The 19711-nt window shown below is 40.7% G+C and overlaps 1 protein-coding gene across 3 annotated transcripts in view; it reads right to left on the minus strand.

The window, feature by feature from the left end:
* The window catches only part of SYT3 (synaptotagmin 3), a 54445-nt gene extending 35395 nt beyond the window's left edge, over nucleotides 1-19050 (minus strand). For 2 of the 3 annotated variants that reach the window (XM_026710875.2, XM_087915798.1), the window contains exon 1: nucleotides 18675-19050. The gene's annotated coding sequence lies outside the window, so the exon portion shown is untranslated. Of the gene's footprint in view, nucleotides 1-2938; nucleotides 3098-18674 lie in introns of those variants that run through there. The other variant, XM_087915800.1, reaches the window with a different exon arrangement.
* Nucleotides 19051-19711: the final 661 nt, after the last annotated feature.

Below are 19711 nucleotides of genomic sequence, written 5' to 3' on the forward strand. Positions count from 1 at the left end.
TCAGATACGGATTCCTGTTGTGCTTCTGCTATTTCTCATCATCCTGTTCAGCCTGTCTATAATTCCAATAGATGGGACAAAGTATATAAATCTAACTTCTGGACCATTTTGCACTTAAAAAAAAATATTATGCCCTCTAAGTGTCACAAAATTCTATCAAAGGGAAGAATATTTTCTCCTTACTCATTTTGGGTTTGCTCTGCAGTTCTCAGAAGCATTACTGGATTATTCATCTTTGCCAAAAGAAGGCAAATATGGTTTTTATGGGGGTCAATAACATCATTAAAGTTTCTATATTAGACTAAGCAAAATAAGCATGGTAATTATTTATTTAGCAATCATTATAATCCACTCCCACCCACACAGACTCTGGGCAGTGGATATTAGTCAAAATACAATCCTTTCCCTGTTCCCCAATTAAAATAATTAACACTCAACTAATTATAGTGGTGATCCAAAAAAAAAAAAAAAGCCTAAGAGCCAGAAGCTTGCTAAAAAGTATGAATTTAACTTTGTTCATAAAAGCATCGAGGGTACTAGAGATGAAAGGTTCTATAAAATGGGACCACCTCCAAGGATTTTCAAAGTGATAGGGTTGGCAGGGATAAAGAAAAAAATATCTGCCATGAACTCCATGTGGCATCAGGAAGCGCATGGCTAATTATTTTTTACATCATGCCTGTTTATGTATTATTTCCTGTGAATTTCCTACAACTTTATTAAGTAGTGTCAGAGAAATACTTGGGGCAACTACCCAAAAATTATTCAAGAGCCACATGCCATCTTGAGGTCAAAGCTGATAGTTTCTACTGCTTGTCTTACAAAGGGGCAAGATGAACAGACAAACAGTAAAATCCAAAAAACCTTGGTGAAAGTATAAAGGCCTGGAAAACAACTGAATTACAACTGGGGTTGTAGTTCAGACTCTTCTGGAAACCCAAAGGCTTCCTACAGGAACTTATGGCTAGTATTCTTGGATTCTCTACAACCAATACATATTTTAGTAGATTAGGCTATAGAAAGAAAAACATTGATTATTTTGGGTAGAAGCAGGATCATCTGAGGAGAGATGAAACTCTGTACCTACTCTTCCCCCCCAGCATCCGGGGCAATCACTTGAACTTTTCCCCAAATAGAAAAGCCACCAGAACACTACTTGTACAGGTATTTCAGACCGGAGAAGGAAACCACTTGCCATTTAGTTCAAATTAAATTAAATTAATTTTGCATGGGATCAAATTAGAGACGGAATGGATGGAGCATATGACGGATATCGTGCTTTTTCTCCCTTTTTCTCTTTCCTCAATTTTTTTAGAAAGGCAGGAGTCAGGCTAAGTCTGGCTAATAATAGGATTCTCCTGTTCCCCAACGGAATAGCAAGTCATCCAAAGGAGAAGAAAGAAGAGGACCTTTAATTCCTCAGTTCTCCCCTCCTCTGAATTCTGCTGCAGCTTCTTCCATCTGTTATTGCTGCATCTTTGCTAGAGTTACCAGTGTTCCTGCTCAAAATAACAAGTATTAAGGGCTGAGTAGTGTAACTGCGCTCTTGCTCTCTCTCCCCTCCCCTTCCCCCCTCCGTCCCCTCTGTCACACCAATCATATCTTTCATGCCTGACTGCCATTGTTCTATACCGTCCACCTAAAGTGATCATGCCCCAAACTCTGTTCATTTTTCTATCATTGTCACCTAAATAAATTTATTATTCAAGTATTATATTATGACATTCTGATATGGAAATAATCCACAGTGCCTAAATGTCATTTTGTTTCTTATCCATAGATTAAAAGAAACAAACTATGATCTATTGCAATGGTCGCCAACTAGTGGACCGGGAACCACTGGTGTTCCGTGAGAAAATTTTGGTGGTCCATAGAGAATTATCACTCCCAATGCACCCCCCCAAAGCAATTAATCCAGGCTGTGTAGAAACACAAAGTTGCGCCACCCACATGGCCCGTGGGAACACCAGGCTTGTTTCGCTTGCATTGCGAACAAACACGAAGTAGTGAGGGAAGGGGAGAAAGGGCGGAGGGGGGAATTCGCCGCATGCACCTCGCCTAGCCACCAGGCTGCTTCTTTCCACTTCTCTCTTCTTCTGCTTTTGGCTGCATGTGAGGAAAGCAACAAAAGTCTTTCTTTCTCTCCCCCAAACTCTGCCAGAAATGAGTCTTTGGGACCCTGCAAGGCATCCTGTTCCAAGAGGCTGCATTGGCACGACAAGTCTCACAAAGATTCATTTCTGGCAGAGTTTGGGGGAGAGAACGAAATACTACTGCTGCTCCTGCTGCTTTCCTTGTATGAAGCCAAAAGTCTCTCTTTCTCCCCCCTAAGAACGGAGCTAGAGACAGTATCCTGCAATCCCAAATAAAGAATGATCAATCGGTAGGAAAATGGGGTGGGGACTTTGGGGGATTTTCCCAGGGCCTCTGCTGCTTTTTGCAGAGACCCTGGGAAAATGTCAGCAAGCCACTGTCAGTCAAAATTCATATTAGTGGTCTGTGGGATTTAAAATTACGAGTTTGGTGGTCCCTGAGGTCCAAAAGGTTGGCAACCCCTGATCTAATGAAGTACTATTTCATCCTTATTTTAAAAATAGTCTTGATGTAGGCCGTCCATAGTGATCAGTTTCTCGATGTGACCATGCTGATAATTTGTCTGAGTTATAGCCAACAATGATTAGCCACCACAGTTAAATTCTACTTTGAGAGTAGAATTTAATAGATATGAGAGATATCTGGCAGAAGAACCACAATTCCCTTGGGACTTTCTCTGACCAGAAAAATTATGTCACAGTTATCATAGGACCTGACCTCATACAGTAGCTAATTAATTTGCAAAGCAGCTAACCTTTACACAATTATTTTTATTACAACAGCTGCCTCCCCCCCCAAAAAATATTCTGGATAGTAACATAACATTGCCATTATCTGAACTTACCCATGGTTCATCAGCTCTTTAGGACACCCCAAGTACTGTATTTATTGTTCTTTACTTGCAGACTCAGTGTACTGGAAATAAGTTTAGGTTTACAACTTTTGTTTACTTTCTGAACTAAATCTCCATTCAGACACACATTGACATCAGTCGCATTGCCTGTATGTCTGAAGAAGCTGCCAGAAAAGTGGAAAAGGTTTAGTTATTTGTTTGATGCATATCCTGGCTTTAACTCAAGAGCTTAAAGCAACATAAACAGCACTCCCTTCTTTTTTTGTCCACAATAAAAACCCTAAGAGTTAGACTGAGAGAATGACTGGCCCAAACTTATTCAGGGAGCTTCTGTAGTTGAAAGTGGACTAGAACCTGGGTGTCTCTAGTATTGCTCCAGTTCCTTAACTATTACACCGTATTGCATGTGTGCTCAGCTAGGTTGAAAAGGCATCACTGTAATCATATCGGATGGCTATCAGTCTAAGGGCTAAATCATACAAATCATACAAAAGCTCACCTGCTCAGAATCAATGCTTAACAGAAAGGTAGAAAATCTAGAAATATGTATGTGGAACAGGCAGCTGTCTCTACCAATTGATATAGCCAAGAAAACTCATATGTGATTCCAGGATGTCACATTGTACTTGTACAGATTCAAATAAAGTCTCATCAAATATGTATGCTTGCCTGCTTCAGGGAATACAGAACCTATGTGGCCTAATTTACACACTCCAGGTGCTTTAGCAAGTGTAGGTGCATATTAACAAATTGAGCACCTGCTGTTTTCAAAGCGTTAAACCAGTGGTTCTCAACCTTTTCTACATCACAGATGCCCTTTAAACACCATTTGTGGCCACAGACTATGGCCATGGACCTCCAAGACTTAACTCAAGATTTAAACCATAACATTTTTTCAAACCTTCGCGGACCCCTTGTGACAACAAAAACATCACCGAGGACTGGTCATCATTCACTGGAACTGAATTTCTTTTACTTGCTATTGTACATCAACCTTCCTTTAGTATCTGGGATTCAATTTTGGACAATCTGCTCCCTTAATTCCCCCACTCTGCAATATCAAAGGGCAATGATGAGATGTCTAAAACTGCTGGAAGGTAGCAAATGGCAATACTGCAATAATACTTGTGATTAGAAAGTCCTCTGCATGAGCTTATCAAGAGCAACTGCCAATCAGAGTAAACAATATTGAGTTAGGCGGATGAGTACTAAGCTGGTATATGATAACTTCATTATGGCTTTGCAAATGTGTGAACCCAGCCAAGTATCATAATCTTGTATCCTATAATCCTGCTAAACCAAAGTAGATTGTCACAAATATATCACACTGGTAAATGCCAAAGCATATCGGTGCCCTTATCTTTCTAGCTCTCTTTTTGAGATCGCAAAAAGCCTGCCTTCCCAAAGTTAACAGGTCATGCGGAAGAGCACCAAACCTACTCCATAAAGCATCTGACAGGAGAAAATGAATTCTGACAGGCTTGTGTGCACTGAAGTGTACATTTTAATAAAGACAGCATGTTGAGGTCTGTTGAATGTGTCTCCTGCCCCATAAGCCACACCCATGGGTGGGATACAAGACATTTGTCTAGGAAGGGCTGTGAGATTTTCTCCACTATAGACAAACTAGGGAGATCTGGGTGCAAAATCTTACTTGGCTGTTTGTGGCAGTCATAAAATAGCCATTGCCTCATATGGTTGTTGTGAAGTAGCGGGCAGAGAAGCACCTACAGAATCCTCTCTGAAAAAAACATAGCTAGAAATGTTACTATTAAACTTAGCAAGCTAATGCTTAGGAAATGGTGGCTAAAGAGGGTTTAGGAAAAAGGATTCAGAAATAACTACCCTGAGACATTGCTGCTCAATGTTTAATTGAGCTGCTGTACATTTTAAACAAGATTTAAATTATAGACAAATTCGAATAGTAATTTGTTATTTTGCATTATGCATTTTTTTTAAAAAAAATCATAAATATTGTTGAAGGCGGATTTTAGTATTCAGTCCTCATCTTATTTTACATTAGCTTGAAGGTTAGAATCAAATAAAATCTGCTAGATTTTGTTCTCACCCTCATCAAAAATCCACAAAAATGTGTCTAAAATGAGTTGTATACAGGCAACACCAGTTATATTTAAAAAGAGGATTTACATGGGATAAATTTTATTTGATAAATTTTTATTGAGAATTTTTTAAATGGGAAATTCACATGATAAAAGTTAAACCAATATGTAAGGTAAGCCTGATTAAAATTTAGAAACCTACAAAGTATAACAAGGCATATAAAATTAACATCTTTTTTTTTTAAATAGACACTTTATAATTTCAAAACTTATTTTTAAGGGGAAAAAAAAACCACTGAATGCTAAAACTGTCTAACATGTTGAAGCCAATACGATTTTAATTATTTGCATATTACTCGACTTACAACCACAATTGACACCAGGATTTCCATTGCCAAGCAAGTCAGTTATTAAGTGAGTTGCACCTTTTTTATAACCTGCATGGTTTTTAAGTGAATCATGAGATCATTAAACGCATCTAGCTTCTTCATTGTCCTTACATGTTGGAAATGGAGATCATGTAACCCCAGGATGCTACAACCACTGTAAATACATGCTGGTTGCCAAGCACCTAAATTGTGACATTGTGGTTATGCAGCTGTTGCAAGAGTCATAAGTTCAGGACTGGTTGTTGTGAGTCACTTTTTTCATGCTGCCTAGGGAATTCTGGGAGTTAAATCCAGACATGTTAAAGTCACCAAGGTTAAGAAACAGGGCCTCAACGCCTTTCCAAAGGCAAGCAGAGTCAGGGCCAAGAGGCTCTGAGGGGGAGGCTGTTCCAAAGAACGAGGTTGGCACCCTTGCAGTATCGGGGCGATAGTAATCTGCAGTCCCCTCTAATTTCAGTGAATGCTCTTTTCATCTTGCAGTACAAGTAACAGCACTTTGCCTCATGTTTTTAAACCACAGATGAACGATTGGCAGGTCTCTCAAGGTTTGGGTTTGGCACTCTACCCACTCCTCAGCTCCTGCAGATTTTCAGTAAATTAAAAAAATTAAATATAATTATTTTACCTCGGCCAAAATAGAAAGGAATGGAATTTGTATAAAAAGAAGGGGTTTAAGAAAAGGGGGTTTAACTCATCCGCTTTCCTTTCACCCCTCACATATATTGCTTGGGACACATTCCGTGCACCTGATATGTGATGTCAATTTTGTGCGTTCACACTTTAGGCTACCCCTAGAGCTGATGCAGAAGGACAGCTCACTAATTCTTGAACTAAAGAAAGAAAGGATGCAGCTTTCAGCTGGAGCTCTGCCATGGCTCTTTGAAAAGAAAGATCCGCCCCAGATCTGGATGACACTACGGTCATTCGAAGAAGAAACTAAATGGGCTGGTAAAATTTCACATAAAAGGAATTGAATTCTCTGGTGGGGTCAGATTAATAGACTATTTGATAAAAGCCCTGCTGATTAGGCTAAAGGCCTTGGAGGCCAACATCCCAATCCCCAAAGGGCCTAATCAGTGATCTCAAGGGAACTAAGCAGGCCATGAGAAGTTGTACAGCAATTACTGTTCAGTAAATGCTCTTTCTACTCCTGGAGAGAATGCATTACTTGGAGCAAATATTCTCCAGGTATGTCTGAGCTGATTTCCATCCTCTGGATCAGCCCTGATGGCTGGAGGATCATGGGAACTGATCTCCCATTTGACGTTGCAAAGGTTCGGCTTCAATGAAGATTCTATATCTCAACATTTTCCTCTCAAAGCCTCTCTTATATAAGAAAGTATTCTGCTTCTGATGATTCATGTAGCATAGGAAAGGTAGACAGGAAATAAGCAATCATCAATGAAATTATAATATAGAAAAATACAAAGTAGAAACAATAAAAACTAGGCAGCTCTAATAGTGGAATACCAACAAGTTACCAGTGTATAGTAACAAGATGAACTAGACCAAGGGTGAACAACTATGGCCCCTTTATGACTTGTGGACTTCAACTCCCAGAATTCCTGAGACAGCAAATTGTAAAGGGGTTATAGTTGCCCATCCCTGAACTAGACCCTACAAAAGCTTCTCTTCTCTCCCTTTCCCTCCCTCCCTCCCTCCGTCCGTCCGTGTGTTTACATGCTAGTTTTTAGGTATAACATAAAAGTTGCTACAAGTTCCCAATTAGAAGACAACCCCTTTTTCTCAGACTTAGACAAAAAAGTTTCACTCAGATTCAAAGCTAAAAAATTATCTGCATTCAGAAGACAAGCAAACTGATGGAACTAGATCCTAAAAGCTCTTGATCATCACTTCATTTTTTTTTTATAAAGTAGGGCGCATTTTCAAAGCTTCCATTTTTCAACTCCCAATCACATCTTCTAAATGGGTCGGCAGTAGTCCCAATAACATAGTTCATACAATACAGCATCCTGAGATTGTGTGAACCTTTTCTCATTGTGACTTATTTAATCACCCATGATTGAAGAAATTATGACATGGTGCAATGTAAAAACAAACAATTAAATCTCAGTCTCAATCCCCATTTCCCACCTTATTGCAAGCCTAGAGAAAAGTTTTAGAAATATTCTAAGTCTTAGTTATACACTTAACCAATAATTTAAATGCTTTAGTGTGTTACCTTTGTTATATAGTTCTTGAATATTATGCACCAATTTGATTTATGAGTTGTTGGATGATTCTTGTAGCTATCCTGTCTGTAACATTTCAGAATAAAATTGTCATGTGGCGTTGGGTAAAAACCATGGGTTCATTTACATTTACTGATAGATTTTATTTATTTATTTATTTTATTTTTATTTATTTTATTTTTTATTTTGTCAAGTGATTATAAGATAACAGGTATAAGTATAAACATAGTTATAAATACATGAAATGGATAATAAGAAAAATAAAAAGAAATAAGAAACAATAAAAAGAAACGGTAGGCACATTGGTGCACTTATGCTGTAGTTTCTGTCAAAACCATATACAATACTTGCATGGCAAAGCCAGTTTGTATCCAATATAATGGTGCATGACCTTATATTTATCACAGTAAAACAGAAATAGAGCTGAAACATGATCACTTTATATTTGTGGATATCTAGAATCCAAAGTAATATCATATACAAACGTACACATACCTGTCACAAAAAAACTGCCCAACTTGAGACTTGATGGTTCAGTAGTATACTACATATTTGCTGAAAAAGGAAAGCTAAATCCAGCTGAAACAGCTGACTGACTACGCAACCAAATATAATAATAACTTATTAAACTTGCATGCTGCCCAACTCACAATTACTCTGGGTAGCTCACAATAATACAAACAAAGAAATTACAATAAAATCAGTGAAACATAAAAGGTCACATGGAAGAAGAATACAACTAGTTTCTCAAAAATTTTGAGCAGGCCTCTTAGAAAGGACATAGACAACATTTTGTTGCAGGGCTTACTTGTGGATCTTAAAATCAACAGTAAATTCATCCCAGCTCCAAATTAGCCACATAAAACAGAAAAGATTAGCTAGTTGCATATAGCTGGCTATTTTCCTTTGTTCCTTTTCTTCAATCTTACTCTTATTCTAATTTCCTCTTTCTTAGCAATGTTTCCTGAATGCAACAGAAAATGAGTTCAGCCTGTGTGCTCTCCAAATAGCCTATTAGTTGGCCAATAGCATTACATGCACCGGCGAAAGCAGATACATCCAGCTCACAGCTGAAGGTTGCATATGGTCTACCAAAGCTTTGAGGTAACCAGAATCTTTCCCAAAGTTGTTGATGACTTGCAGTATTTAGTGTAATAGAATGGAAAAAATAAAGATATATAGGTGCACTTGTATTAAAATAATATTAAATTCAAATTAAATTACATTACATTTAGTTTGGTCTGGTTCCATGAATTTTTGAGAGTGTAATTGTTGGTGTCCCTTGGCCTATTCTCCTGCACCAAAGTTACACACACAGGGCTCAACTTTATCCTGTTTATCTGCCTCTTTTCTTTTTGTGCCAATTTAACAAGAATATATCAGAGCAGTTTTCTTAGCACACAGTAATATTGGTTAAATATGGTAATGATAACACTTCTTCAGATAATATCATATACTTTTATTTGTTCTTGTCCATTAAAATGGGCAAGATAAGAAAAAATAGTCTAATCTTTTTTATATTCCACCTTCTGACCAAAAGATAAATGCCTCATTAAAAGGAAACTTGTAAACTTCTTAAAACAATATAATTCTAAATTTTGAAGTAGCACTGAGTGCTACTTATATAGTAAGTGCTACTTATATATAAGGATAAGTTCAGCACCATATCAGAGAAGCAACACATTGGGGAGGCTTATGTGAAAGATTGTAGCTTCATTATAGGATAGGCTTACATGGGCGGCAAATAGCAGCATCAAATAAGTCTCTTGTTGTTAACATACAACAATGTGGTTATGGTTACAGTACGATCCTATCCAATTCCAGGCTTCCTTTTATTCATTAGGCAGATATCCTTCTTTCTAGAGATGTACCTTCACCAAACAGAACAAACAATAAAAGGCTATGACATAAACATAACGTTTTAAAGGAAGAAGCAATAGGTTTCTGCCGAGAACAAAATTTACTTTATCTCCTTATATCAAACAGACATGACTTATTTTCCTGGAATTTGCCTCATTCAGTGATGCAGGATAATTTCAAAGGTAGATAGACAGAATAATAAGAGATATTCGTGTTGGCAGACATCCGTATTACTTCTGTTTTTTTATTGCACAATTTTGGCACTTGGGTCCTGATGTTCTCTTTTATTATAATCATCCTTTTGAAACTGCTTTTAACACCTGATGTATTAGTTTTCTCCCTATAACATTTGCCTTGTTTGTTATCAGTAACACCCAATAAAATTATCAGTATTGCCATTTCAAGGGTACAGGAAGTGAGGCCAAAAACTCTCCTGTTTCAGCCTTAGAGCTGAGTGAAAATTTTAAAATAGGTCTCTCCCATATCCACTACATCAGTGATAGTGTCTGGTGGACACCCATCCACAACATTTTCTGTATGCATAAAAATATGAACTATTTTCATTGACACATATACAGGTGTACTTAGACCACAACTGAGCCCAATATTTCTGTTGTTAAGTGAGACATTTGCCTCATTTTATCATCTTTCTTGCCACTCTGGTTAAGTGAATCACCTCAGTTGAAAAGTTGGTAACATGGTTATTCAGTGAATCTAGCATTCCCATTGACTTTGCTCATCAAAAGATTGCAAAAGGTGATTATAAGACTTTAGGACTCACGGTCATGGGCAGGCTGCAAAGGCCGTGTGAAAAAATGGTTATAAGTCACTTTTTTCAATGCTGATGTAACTTTGAACAGTCAATAAGCCCAGGATTACCAATACTATCTTGGAAGATGATACCTAATATATGTCTGCCTGTTACCAATAATTCTAATAATGGCATTCATATTAGGAAGAATGGCACTATCCTAAGAGTGCAGTACTTGACAAAACACAGTCACAGAGCAGTATCTGGTATACATACATGTTACAGAATTCAGTCAACCTAACAGATAATTATTTTCCAGATTAGGGTATCTACCAGACTGATATGTTTTCAGTGGGAGTTGAGTATGAATTCACAGAATTGAGTTGTTCACACTTACCTTCTCTTATTCATCTCTTGCGATTGTTAGCTCAGTTTTGTCAGCCTGTTGCTTATTTCCTTACTTCTGTTTCTTGACATGCCCATTGTGCTGCAAAATATCCTGAGTGCACCATAAAATACAAATAGGCAGGGTACAGCTATGTGCTGCTACTCTTGAGTGAATCTTTGGATTACCTTAGTAAAAAGCTTTCTTGACAAGCCCGAGCAGCTGACACAAATACTTAATGCTCAGTTTCTAAACAACGTTTTCATTTTGTAGTCTTTTTGACCCTGGCTCAGCAAACTCGTGATAACAATTAGAGTTGGAGCAACACACTTTTGCATTCAGTGTGAAACAGACATTGTTCTTAGGTAAACCTCTCTTTCCCCCTGCTGATGTGCAGCTGGGATATGCTGCAAATGCATTAGCTACCATTGGCTTTGGACACACCTGTGGAATGTTCTCTATGCTTTTGGATGAGGCTGCGCAGGACTTCAGTTGAATATTATACACGAGAAAGGAAGCCCTGCCATTAAGCCAAGTGTGCATGTGCAGGGTGCATTTATCTGTGTCAGTGAGAGGGAGATTTCAGTTCTCTGGCTCATGCATCATGTCAATACCGCCTCTTCAATCACTTGCCATTTGTCACCCCCGCATGGAATGAGTCATTGTGCTGTGTAAAGGAGATGAGGAGGAGGAAAAAGAGAAAAGGGTTTTTGAAGGGAACCTCCAGGAAGGTGGATCTGAGCTATTAGTGCTTCCCCTATGTAGATGAGAAACACATAGGGGGGAAAAGACCTCCACCCCCCACCCCCACGGAACTCCATGCCTGGAGGAAGAAGGAAAAGCTAAGGGTGATGTGAAAACCCTGAAACAATATCAAGATGATTTCCAATTTCTAAATGAAAAGAGCACATTCTCCAAGCAACACTGCAAATACAGAACGAAGAAAAAGTTATAACTCACACTATGACTTATTGTGTACTGAACAAGAATAGCCTAGTTGTACTACACATAAGGGGAAAAACAAGTCTGTACGTCTTGTAGTTTACGCAAGGCAACAACTGAAAATGAAGCTGGGTCTCCCATATACTGCTGCTGCATTGACCATGATGACATTTGGCCATGCATAATGGGGGGGCAGGGGACTCATTGGGGCTCTACCATGAAGAAGTCGGGAATTCTGCTCATTAATTGGATAATATCACCTTGATTCTTTCTCATCTCTTATTTTTCTCACTAAGCTATAATGCTGTACATTATAATCCAGAACATTTAAGTCTTCTCACATAAGAGATGTTTTGCTGGAGCAGACCAAAATTAGTCCAATTTCTCAAATTTTCCTGCAGGTAAGCAACCAGATGTCTCAAGAGAATTTTCAGCAATTGGTGCACTAAGATATATGTCCCCTAAAAATCACAACTTTACCCAGCTGCAGGTTTAAAGCTGGAGATGGATCCCACGTGGATTTCCCCTCTTCCTTTTCATAGCCATCAAGTGTGGTGGCCAACAGTGTGTCCTGTGATGAAATATCTCCACTCAGTTTTCAGCAAGTACTAATCCTTGTTAAAGTTCCCAAAGCTAACTACAATCCTCAAATAAGTCAAACTAGGTAATTAACAAACAAATTAATTGTTTTCGTTTCTTTTTAATCTTAAGTCTCCCAATATCAAGAACCTGACTCCCATCAGAACATAAACAAAAAGCTCACTTTTTTCATTGAAAGACTTAGAGACTTTCCCAAACATTATACTTAATGGTTATGGTAAGCTTTCAGGACGTAAAAATTCCAATAATGTAATTTACGTTTTTTTTCTGTTGGAACTATAAATTAATGACCAAAAGCTATAGGATGCAGAAGCAGTATTTGACACTTGGAGCAGTCTTCCCCTCAAGAAATACCTTGACGATAATGAATGAGTTGAAGTCTCTGCAAAAACATTATTTCATTATATTTGACTCCTAGCCCCAAAACTTTCAGAAGCTCTTCCAACTACAATATGGACCTACGGAAACACTACCCAATCTTTTGCCCTAGGACATCCATTGGAGACTGATTGTTCTGCCTTCCTTCTTTTCTCTGTTTCATGTGTTATTGTTCAATTTATCCAACAGAGTTGTGACCCACTTAGAGCATTTTTTTCTGCATTACTGGTTGATAGGTACTATATTATATTGTACCTAGGATACTTCACACTAATAAGTGCATTTTGGTCAAACTGTCATTCTTTTTGATTGTAGGCTTTCAATAAGATCAGTGGAAACATATAAACTAGTCCCTGATGCGTTTGGGGGAGGGGTTTTCTTGCGCTTTTTATTGAGTGAAGCCCTAGATTTTGTCACCACTTCTCTCATAATTCAACTCCTAGCCATCAGCTGCATATAAAGATCAAAAGGAAAGAAAGAAAAATGAGCCCCAGTAGAGGCCATTTTTATCTTTCTAGAATGCAAAGCCATGTACCTAACCATAGTTTAGGAAACACAAATGGAATCAGACAAGAGGGATTCATACAAAAATTACACTGCTTTGGCCTTGTTCTCTACCTGTCTGTCATGAGAATCCCATTAATCCATTAGTACATTTGATAAAGTAGGTTCTACATCTGAAAGCGCACACAGGAAATCTAGACTAAATTGCTGATCGAAGGCAACCCCACACCCAGGGAAACCTTCAGATAAATTGTCTCATCTCATCTTCTTCAGCAAGCATATGTGGCTGCAATGATGGGACTCACAAATCAACACATCCAGAAAGCACTTGTTTGGGGAAGGCTAATCTAAAAAATGCTTCTATCCTCTTCCTGCTGACCCATCATGTAAAATATGCATTGCAGGAAGGAAGGGGGTGGAAAGGAAAGCTTTGACCTTTATTTTCACTCCTTCTTTCACTGATTGGGGAATGGAATGGGTACAAGGGTAGGATTCAAATTTTTGAACAACCGGTTCTGTGGGCGTGGCTTAGCTGGTGGGCTTGGCTTGGTGATCATGTTATTGGGTGGGTGTAGCCAACTCAATATCACTCACATCAAGGCATACATCTCCTCGCCTGGCCTCTCATAACTGTGGAGATGCTGCAAACAGTCGTAAATGTAAAAATGGTCATAAGTCCACTTTTTTCAGTGCCATTATAACTTTGAATGGTCACTCCACACAAGCAAAGTACCAGCAAAAGAGGGAAAGAAAACTCCAGAGAAGTTCCTGAGACAGGAAGTCTAGTCCTGCCAAGAATGTAATAAGGGTTAACAGAGAGGCAGTTTCTGTAAGCAACACCAGAATGTTTCCTTCCTGCCTTCCTTACAGGATTAGGCCAGTAATTTCTTCTAACAACCGGTTCTCCGAACTGCTTAGAATGTTACCAACCGGTTCCAGTGAATAGGTGTGAACCGGTAGAATTCCACCCCTGGATGGGTACCTTTTATAACTATGTGTGCCACCCAAATACTATGGCTGAATCCTATGCCCAGTTATTAATCAAACACTATTTCTAATCTTTAATGAACTGTACTATCTACTATGGACCCAGACACCCAGCCTTCACTACTTAGGTCAAGACGAGGAAACCTTTGGATGGCTAAGACTTGCACATTAGGGAATGGGTGGGGGTAGAATTGAGTGGGAAAGTAACACAAAGTGTGTTTAACCAGGTTTTTTGGGGGAAGGTTCTTTGGAAGGAGGTTTTGATAGTTAAACAATTAGTATATTTTAAAATTTATGATACACTTTGTTTTTAATTTCAAAATGGTAGCAAAAAACACCATAAACTTTCAACACCTGAGATCAGAATTTCTGCCAGCCACAAAAAAAAGGGTTTGGGCATGCACCCTGCAGTTTGACACAAACCTAAAATTATATGCTGAAGCCTCAGGGGCCCCATCATCCTTGTTATTAAAAGTGGAATTCAGCAGAAATGCAGGACCTCATTCAGCAAGATGGCTGAATAACTCTCTCCCCATTGCCACATTTTATAGCATGTAATATGCACTATCCACTTTTTACAAAGTTCTGCCAGACATAAATTGACCAACATCTAATTCACTGCTACCATCTGGCCCGGTGGCTGTTCCTGCAGCACCAGCAATTCCATCCCTGAACAGCCCTCACTATAACTCCTTCCCCTCCAGGCCTTAGGGCCAAGATGTTGACAAAGCTGGCATTGTTTGTTTGTTTACATATTACTGTTTAAATAAACCATCAGCAAACACACAAACACATGAATAATATGTGGACAATATAATACAGGAGATAAAATATTACATTAAGATAAAACCATAAAATCACCATTATATGGAGCCATAGAATTGCAATGGGATCGATGTTATCATTTGTTATCTAAGGAAGCTAACCATCCAAGTGCTTCTGGTGTGGTTGCGAGGAGATCATCCCAGGTACCTTGTAATTTCCCGAGGAGACATTCTTGAACTATACGTGTTATAGTTTGTTCTGGTCTACCACAGTCATATTGCGGGCCCTCATTAAGGTACAAAGTGTAAATTACCTCCAAATAGTATACCCGAACAACATTCTGTCTTAACAGAGTGGCTGAAGGTCTATATACACAGAGATTGAACTGGATATTGCATCCCTCAAGGCCAAAAACTATTGAGGCAGAAATTAGCTGGCATGGTGTAGTTGATTTATTTAATATGAGTTATATCAGGGCTCAGTGCAATTTTTTTCCCTTTTTTTCTTTAATTAATTGTATTGTGTTCTTCTTCTTGTTCATTACCCAGAGTTCCTTTGGATAGACAGACAGTCATATAAATCTGTTTGGTAAATCCATAAATAACTCACAGAGCCCCAATCCTACCCAGGTAACTAGGAATTCCTGCCTTCTTCCCTCCCAATTTGCAGCCGCCTGCCTGTCTTTCTGCGCTGGCATCTGCAAGTAACATGACCCAGTCCTGTTGCATCCACAGCCATGTCAGGTCGATAAACTGTCTTGTTGCTGCCAATATGAGGAATACTACCACCATCCTGCAGTTTTCCTATAACTGTGATTGAAGATTTTTGATTATTTTATTTCTTTATATATCACCTTTATTATTTATTTTTACAAATAAGGTAGTGAATATATCCAACACTTCTTCCTATTTTCCCCACAACAATTCTGTGTTGGGCTGAGATAGAGTTACTGACCCAAAATCACCCAGCTGGCTTTCATGACTAAGGTAAGACTTGAACTCACAGCCTCCTGCTTCCTAGACTTGGCCCTTAATCACTTGACCAAATTGAAAGTTAGGGCAGAGTTTGAGATAAATGATTGCAGGGGGCTGAGAGAGGGGTTTTTAAGACACTGAATACTTTCAGAGTTGAGGAGATTTGGAGCCAGGAATCTCAGGATTTTTGGAAGGAAGAGAAAGTGGATGGAAAGGCTTGATGGATAAAACAACCGTTCAGTGTTTAAATTTGGGGAATAAATCCTATCATCTCATAATCAGCAAGGCACATGGAATGAAGGTAATAGTAGTTCAACAGTTGCAGAGGCCAAACTGCAGAAAGTGTGATGGAATCTGCACCTGCAGCTCCAGCGGGGGAATGTTTTGCAACTCAATGCTCTCCCAGAGAGAGGCCCAAATTAAGAGGCTGCGCAGTCCCAAACTGGATGAAGGCTCCAGAAGAGGGGTCCCAAGCTCCTAGGCCACAGCCCTTTGTTAACCAGGCCACGCAAGCAGCGGCAAGCATGTAAAGGTTCATTTGTGCAGGCATAGGATTAGGTTGTGCGTGCGAAACACGCACACACTGCTGCCGCTGGTCCGTGGAGCTGGAAAGGCTGGGGCCCACTGTTTTAGAATCTATTTGGACATATCTAGTAGGTTAGAAGGCTATAGCTTTAGTTTGTCAAGGTTCCTTTCTATTAGGGGTAGGCAAATAAAGGACTGGACTTCAGAGTATCACACTGGGCTTGGACTTGGCAGAAGGCTCCCTTAGAGCGGCTAAGATTAAAAATTAAATTATGGGGAAGAGTAATCACAGGTTTCTTTGACTGAAAAAAAAAACATTTTTACTGTTTTAGAAAGCCTTGTTTCTTAAGAGGGAAGCAAACAAAAATATTTATACTAAGTTAGGCCTGATCCTCCTCCACACATTTCTGTAGATGAGATACGCTATCAGGAAATGGTGGTGGAAGTCATGTCTTCATGTCTTTATTTTTCTCAGGCTGGTACATCACGCAACTTATCCATACACATGTACAGAGATATATTTGCATCGGTTGATAGAGTTAACTCGGTTTAGTGGCCAAGGCATGCTAAAAATCAGAAGACCATGAGTTCTAGACCCCACCCTGCACAGGAAGTCAGCTGCTTGACCTTGGACCGGTCACTTCCTCTCAGCTTTAGGAAGGAGACAATGGCAAACCACTTCTGAACATTTTGCTAAGAAAACTGTAGAGACTTACCCAAGCAATCTCCAAGAATCATAATTGAAAAAGAGAAAAAATATTTGTATAGCAATCTAAAAAGAATAGCAGTCCGTCCATAATGGTAATGTTATATTAATATGTGATAAACTTCCAGCAAGATATTGTTTGGTAAAAAAAAAAAAATTTCCTCAGTATGAGGAATGCATGATAAATTATGTTCTGTAGGTGCATCACTGTCATATACGTAGCCCATTTCTTCCACTAAAGTTGAATAAAAAATTATTATGAAATAAATTTTATTTTTTGCTACCTGTACCCAAGTGTACAATACCTGGAATGCATTCACTTATCTGCATACATTTAATTTTTGCATATCTTTTAGCTGAGGTGGGACAGAGCTGAGCTGAAGCACCATAACCCTCACACACATACAAGCACAAAGGGTGTTACTAGAATTCCATTTATTTCACGCAGACAAACAGCTGTTCTATCACACTTGCACTTTTAATGTGTACACAAACTAAATGTGAAACACAATGGTGTTACAAACCTTCCACTGGAAAGGCTGTTGATAGGCAAGTTGCATGCCCAATGTCGGAAGGAAATGTGATCTCTCGATAAGTATAGTATATTAATATGTGTTGTACTGTTCTATGCCTGTTACAGAATCAGTCCATCTGCCTATGCCATGCTGAGGCATATTAGCAAGTCTGCGTGCACACAGCATGTTCTTTCCCTTCGGGGTTCACTCATTCCCTTGGAAGATAGCTCATTTTTTCCAAAGTTCTCAAGGCTTTCATTTGCCAAAGGAGGTATGGCCTTCTCTGGCGTTGCTCCCCTCCCATCTCTCTTTCCAAGCTGTTGCCTCCCCTCCTCTTCCACGCTCTCTGGCACACAGGAGGCCGGTGCTGGCTGCGATATGTGCCCCTAATCACATTAGCAGCGTGTTGGCACAACAGCCGCCCCGGGAGGCTGGCCCATTGTCTGCGCCCTGACATGCTGAGCCCTGCCAGCCGCCTCCTAATTACACCCTCCGCCAGGCAAGGGTGTGTGGATGAAACCCCCATAGAGTCAAAAACGTGCTGCCCCCATACCTGGCCTCTTCTTTCTTGCCAGCAGCTGGGCCTCAGTCTCTGAATGGATGCAGCTGCTGTGCATGACCCTCTCCCTCAAAAATGCAAATTAAAACACCTGCTGCCCCCCAAACTTGTTCTCTTCGTTCTACTGCGTCCTATGCATGTCCTCGATCTCTCTGTTCCACCTTGATTTCTTTTGCTTCTCTATCACCAGGACCTTCCCTTCTCATTTTTTCCAGCTCACTCTGGACTCATACTAGGGCCCCACTGGTGCGGGCCTGGATCCCGACCTCCACCCCGATCTTTCAGCTGCCCCCATCGCATGCCTCAGTTTCTCCTTCCCAGGTCCACCTGCATGCCATGACAGTCCCCTTCACCAACTCCATCCGCCTTCCGCCCCCAAGGATCTCCTTTCTCCACCCACCCAACCCGTATCGCTTCTCCCCTCTTGCACCTTTTTTCCTTTCTCTCCATGGCGGAGAAGCCCCTCCGTCACCCCGCCTTCACCCATATGCAACCAAGCCCCCCCTTTTCCCCTCCAGCCCCGATCACATCTAGCAGCAGCCTCCCTGCTCCCTTCCAGCAGCCGGAAGGCGCAGCAGTAGCAGTGGCAGCAGCAGCAGCCGCTCTTCTGTCTGCCCGTATTGCCTGTTCCTTACCTGCAGAAGGGAGACGCCGGAGAAGCCGACTCTGGACGAAGGACAAGCGGCTGGTTGCGCTCCGCGACTGTTGCCTCCCTTGCCGGCTAGCCGCGGAAGCTGGTGCCGGGAGCTGAAGTCACACCACTAGAGGGCGCCCGCAGAAAGAAAGGATGGAGGAGGGGCGAAGGGGGCGGTGGAGACGCGAGTGAGGGAGCTGCGGCAGCCCCTTCGCCGGACTAGATGCGGTGGGTCGGGGGGCGGCACCGCAAGAGAGGGAAGGAGGGAGGGGGAAAGTGAGCCAGGGCTAGCCAGGCAAAGCAGCAAGGCGGTGGCGGCGGCGGTGGCAGCAGAGTGTGTGTTGGTCCTTGCACAATCTGTGTGCAGAGGGATAAAGGATGCATGCACCGGCACACCCAGCGGCTCCCGTGCAGTTTCGTGGCTTTCAGGTTGGGGGGGCGGGGAGAAGGGCACCTCTCGTTCGCCCAAGGCTATTCTGGGAGGCTCGCAAGCGGAAGGGCGAGAGCCAGAAGGGTGCAGTATTGATTGTCGTGATGTATTCAGATAGGCAACGCGGTGGCGAACTTTCGAACTTGTCTAGAAGGCGGCGTCTTTTCATGGCAGGATTTAGCAAGATGACAGTATTTCATCCCAACCTTCCTTTTGCTGGACGTTGTTCTTTAAAGCATACATTCACGGTCAGCAAATGAAAAAGAACAGGGCGCATCTTCCGCTTCCTTGGCCTTGGAAGCGCCCAAGGGAAGAAGGGATCAATCTTTCCCTGCCCCTAGGCACTCCTTACCCGAAACCCCAATGGCAGCCTTTTAGCAGCCTTTTGTTTCTTTCTGCTATCAGGTAATGGGAGGAAAACTACATAGGCTTCAGTCTCGCCTGTCAAACCAGCTCAGCCTTCCTCAACTTGGCGTCAATCCCCTGCCAGTGCTCCCCCTGACTGGGCAGTGGGAGTGGTAATTTAATAATGGAAATGCCAAAATGGAAATGGTTAGCATTGTCTGAAAAGAATTGGCTGTGCAAATGTCCCCCTTGGGCTTGATCCC

The sequence above is a fragment of the Pseudonaja textilis genome, chromosome Z, assembly GCF_049901715.1.
Source record: "Pseudonaja textilis isolate UNSWEBS1 chromosome Z, rPseTex1.2, whole genome shotgun sequence".
In the NCBI taxonomy this organism is placed as follows: Eukaryota; Metazoa; Chordata; class Lepidosauria; order Squamata; family Elapidae; genus Pseudonaja; species Pseudonaja textilis.